This window comes from Dioscorea cayenensis, unplaced genomic scaffold, assembly GCF_009730915.1.
Source record: "Dioscorea cayenensis subsp. rotundata cultivar TDr96_F1 unplaced genomic scaffold, TDr96_F1_v2_PseudoChromosome.rev07_lg8_w22 25.fasta BLBR01000342.1, whole genome shotgun sequence".
Lineage (NCBI taxonomy): Eukaryota > Viridiplantae > Streptophyta > Magnoliopsida > Dioscoreales > Dioscoreaceae > Dioscorea > Dioscorea cayenensis.
In genome coordinates this window covers 49821-55094 of record NW_024086733.1, presented here as the reverse complement: position 1 = coordinate 55094, position 5274 = coordinate 49821, and the positions used below count along the sequence as shown (strand labels likewise).

At 38.6% G+C, this 5274-nt stretch overlaps 1 non-coding gene across 1 annotated transcript; it reads left to right on the top strand.

Annotated features, from left to right (window-relative positions):
• The first annotated feature begins 1136 nt into the window (after positions 1-1136).
• LOC120254101 lies at positions 1137-1243 on the top strand. The gene has a single exon (XR_005534523.1). It is a non-coding gene; the product is annotated as a small nucleolar RNA R71 (small nucleolar RNA).
• Positions 1244-5274: the final 4031 nt, after the last annotated feature.

The following is a 5274-nucleotide window of genomic DNA, read 5'->3' as shown; positions in this document are numbered from 1 at the left end:
TTGAAGCAATGCCAAACTCCCTTCGCTCAATATCACCGTAGATATCTCCTCAAGTTTCCATTTGTTTGTTAATAAATCCTTGAGAAAGTTAGTGTACTTTGGCATTTGGGACAAGAATTCCACAAACGGTACATTGATGTGTAATTGCTTCAACAAGTCCAGAAATCTCTTGAATTGCTCATCCATGAGGTCATTCTTCAATCTTAAAGGATAAGGGAGGCAAAGAACATACTCCTTCACTAATGATGGTGCTTTCTTCTCATCAGTTGCCGTATGTTCTTCCTCCCTTGTTGGACCTTCGACAATCTCAATTTCCTCGGCCCTTTTTATCCATTACTCGCTCACTACCCATTCCCAACTCTTAACCACTCAAGAGGGATTTCCTTGAGATGCTCATGGGGATTGGCTTAGTGTTACTAGGTAGACTTCCTTGAGGTTACCTTTGCACAATAGTTTGCAATCTGTCTTGCTTGCTTCCTCCAAGTTCAAGAGAAGCCTCGTTAGTTTCTCAATGATGCCCCTATACCTCGGAACCCTATTGTCCGATTAAGTTGCAACTTGATGTCTCAGACACATCGAATGAACTGAGTAAGCAATTCCTCCAATGCAGGTCTCTTATCATTCTGTTGGTGAGTAGAAAATCCTAGCCGAGGTTTTTGCTATTGTCCTTGACCTTCCCAAGAGAAATTGGGGTGCTTCCACCATCAGAGTTATATGTGCCACTGTAGTGATTTCCTTATTGTCTTGGGGCACTACCGACGAAATCTACTTGTTTGACGGGTCTATGTGTCATCCCTACAATGGAACAGTCTGAGGGAGCATGTCCTTCCCCACAAGTATTACAAGCCATGACTACAACTGATTTTTGAGTAGACAAATTGTCAATCTTTCTACTTAATGCCTCCACCTGGGCAGCTAATGCGGTATCATTACTAACCTCAATCATCTTAGCTAGCTTGGCAAGTGATTTGCCTCTTGAATTCTACTGATAATTTTTCATGGTTATTTCTTAAATTAATTGTTTAGCCACCTCCTGGGTCTTACTGTCAAGTGATCCTATTACCGCTGAATCTATAAACTGTCTTGTATTATGATTGAGGCCTTGATGAAATATCTAAACTTCCATCCATTCCGGGAGGTTATGATGTGGACATTTCCTCAACAAATCTTTAAACCTCTCCCATGCATCAAATAATAATTTAGTGTCTAACTGTGAATATGGTGTAATCTCTTGACGCAACTTGGTCATTCTCCATGGAGGGAAATACCGAGCAAAGAATGCTTCGACAAGCTGCTCCCATGTAGTGATAGATGCTCGAGGAAGGGCTTGGAGTGACTGCTTGGCTCTCCCCTTTAATTTGAATGAAAACAAGCGAAGTCTAATTGCGTCATCAGAAACAATGTTAATCTTGGGCATGTCACAAACTTTGAGGAATCCACCTATGTGACCATTGGGATCCTCATTCGATAGCCCATAGAACTGAACTGAATTATGTACCATATGTACAAAAGTAGGCTTCAACTCAAAATTATTTGTAGTAACTAGTAGGCATACTATGCTTAATTGAGAACCATCAAGAGTGGGATAAGCATAATCAGAAAGGGTTCGGTGTATGTTCCCTTGATCTGCCATATTATTCAATTGCTCTTCCTAAACACTCACTGCCAAAGATATTATCTTGTTCAGTAGAGCTGTTCTCAATCTAGTTCTGATCACTCTCTCTACACTACTCTCACCTTCTACCAGTCTTGGAGCTTTACCCTTTGGTGGCATATACTGAAATCAAGCAAAAGAAAAAGAATAAAAAAACAATCAAAAGAAAGAGAATATAAACAATAAAGAAGAAAAAAAGAAATGGCTAAAGTGATAGATATTTAAGTATTCCTAATATCACTATTCCTTCTCTGGCAATGGCGCCAAAAACTTGATAGGGACACACGCAAGTGTACATGCCAATCGCGTAATAAAGTGTGCTTGAAGTGAAGAGTGTCAGTCCATAGGGAAGGAGGTAAATACTAGTAATAACTCTAGATTCGAAAAATAGCCTGAATAGTGAAGTGTTTGTTTGTGAACAAGAGCAAAAGAAAACAAGAAAATACGGGAGATAATGGGAGGAAAATCAATGAAGAAAGTGATTTCCGGGCATAGTACCCTCTATAGCTATTAAGTACAGGACATTGGTCGTCTAAATATGCAATCTTATTTGAACTAAGAGGTTTGCAAAATTATACTAAACCCCAGTTTCTTAGGCGAAGAGTAACTGAATAGGTACAGAGCTGATATAGGCATCCACACAATCACATTAATACTCTATGAAACCTCACTATAAGCTAATGACAATCTCTTAAGTAGATAATCTCTGCCAAAGAGAGATAGATTACCCCTAATCCGAATATATAGCAGAAATGTGATTTCTCTTAAAATCCACTCCACATGATTGTAAAGCGCATGGAGATTATCAACAACTCACTCGGGAGAATTGAAGGAGACGGAGTCTCGAAAGTACCCTATACCCAAGCTTACTCATAATTCCCTCTAATTACGACATGTCTATGCTAGTTTCTACGCGTCATGTCTCAAATCAAATATGACAGCTAGGGCTCTCACCTCGTTAGCAACCAAGCATTCAAACAAGTAATTAGATTCATTTAGATATGATTGCAACTATGAAATCAATTAAAGCATAAAAAATCCAACAATCAAAGTCATAAAAATAAACCCTAGAGTTCAACTATGCCCAAACATCTACAAATGAGCCCTCCATTAATAGAGGGTAAGCATTCAAGATACAAAGAATAGGAGTAAACATAAGATCCATGAAAACCCCCTTGTTAATCCCTAGGATGGAGAGTCATTGAGGTAGCTTCCACGCACGCCGCCATGATGAGCTTGAATACAATCTCTAATCCAAATCTTGCCTAAGGTGGTGTGCATGGAAGGAGACGGAATATCGGCTCTATGAATCAGCCTTAAAGAATCAAGGTATAGAATAGATGATGCCCTAGAAATCTTCTTAAGTTCTATTTATACAGACTTCTTACATGCTGCTTATGGGCGTAAGGACTAGGCCACAAGGGAGCTGGGAAAGATTGTCGCGAGCCTTACTGAATGACTTACGGTTGTAAGCCCCATCCATAAGGTCTTCTGATTTTGCTATGGTCCCACTTACGGCCGTAAACAGTGGACTGTAAGCCTCACTATTTTGCTTCTCACGACTGTCCTTACGGACGTACACTGTGGTCATAACCTCCTCTGGATGGTCCCTATGGGCATCCTTACGAGCGTAAGCTTTACCCGCAAGGTCCTCTGAATTGACTTTGAATCCTCCTTACGGTCATAAACATGCCTGCAAGGTCTTCTAGACTATACTTACGGCAATAAAACTGACTGTAAGTTGCTCGCAAGCCACCCAGTTTGTCTTGTCCTTGTTCTAATAATGCCGAGAGAGCCCAACTTCATCGTTTTAGGTCTAAATTACTTCTTTTGGATCTCCCTTTCTTTTAAGAACTGCCCTCAGCCTATTAATACAAAACACATGATATTGAACATTGAATTCCACATTATAGTTCTAATGCATGCCAAATAAGTGTACATATAGTTATGAAATACATGAACAATGTATACTCATTAAGAGCCATTATATCTTGCTTCTTAGAGCACCATGTGATTACATTGGATCTAAGTCGGAATAGCATGCCAGTAGTACTTTTCCAATCAACTGAACAAGCATCCCAATTATTGTTAGAGAACCCTTCAAGCTTGGTGTTGGAATCTCTAGTATACCATAGACCATCTTCCTTTGTGCAGCTAAATATCTCACAATGTGTTTGGCTACTAGCTCCTAGGTGTTTCTTGCTCAAATTGCATAGGAATATGGAGAGAAAACTAATAGAATAACAAATATATGGCCTAGAATGGATCACATACATTAGTTTGCCAATCAAACTCCTGTAAGCTATTGATTCCACCTTCTCTGTTTTATCTTTGACTTATAGATTGTCGCCAATGCTCATTGGTGTAGTCATTGCTTTACAAATCTCCATGTTAAAGATGTTTAACTAGGTCTTTTACATATCTGCTTTGGGTGATGAAAACACCATCAAACATTTGCTTCACCTTTAGACCAAGGAATAACTAAGTAATCCACAATCAGTCATAGCAAATGGCTGCATCATATCAGCCCTAAATCCCTCTATTAACTCATGGGAGGAGCTCATGTATATAATATCATCAACATACAAACATAACAGTAGAATTTTCCCTTCTCCACTCACTTTTTTGTAAAAAGTATGTTCATTTTCACTCATTGTAAAGCCCAGTTGCTAAAAATGCTTGCCTATTCAACAGTACCATGCTCTAGGAGCTTGCTTTAACCCATATAAAGCCTTTTTTAGATTATACACCTTGTTTTCATTGTTCTTCACTTCATAGCCTAAAGGTTGTTCCACAAAGATGTCTTCTTGAATATCTCCATTGAAAAAAGTTGATTTAACATCAAAGGAAAAAAACTAACCAATTGAACTTGGTTGCAAGTGAAAAAAGAATTCTCATTGTATCTAGCCTTGCAATAGGTGAAAAAACCTCATCATAATCCACACCAAATTGCTGAGTGTAGCCCTTTGCAATCAACTTGGCTTTGTGTTTCAGAATTTCACTAATTGGTTTGCGTTTTGTCTTGTAAATCCATTTGAGTCCAACTGCTTCTTTGTCTAGAGAAAGTTTGATTAACTCCCAAATGTTGTTATTCTGTATAGCCAGCAACTCCTCATCCATTGCTTCCTGCCAAACCTTATGTTTAATTGCATCATCATACTTCACAGGATCTAAGATGTTCAGCACAAAATTGCACAAACCGCACTCGTTGTAGATGTCAATCAATAACTTCACCTTACAGGAAGGTGAGTTGTCTATGGTTGCAATCTCAGTGTTTGAAAAAGTTGCACCAAGTCTGGAACATAAAGAAGCAACAGTCTCTAATTCTAAGTTAATGGTTGACTCCTTAGATGAAGTAGTGGGAACTTGTTGATGACTATATCTTCATAGTCAATCAATAGATTTCCTACAACAATAATAAGACTAGAATTTAGATTGGTCTCCCAGGACCAATGAGCTTCTCCAGGAAAAGAAATGTCTCTACTTACAAGGACCCTATTTGTCAATGGATTAAACAACATATTGGATTTAGCATCAACATAGTAGCCCACAAATATACACTTCTCAGACCTACCACTCAATTTAGACTATTTTTGTGAGGAAATTAAAGCATATGCAAT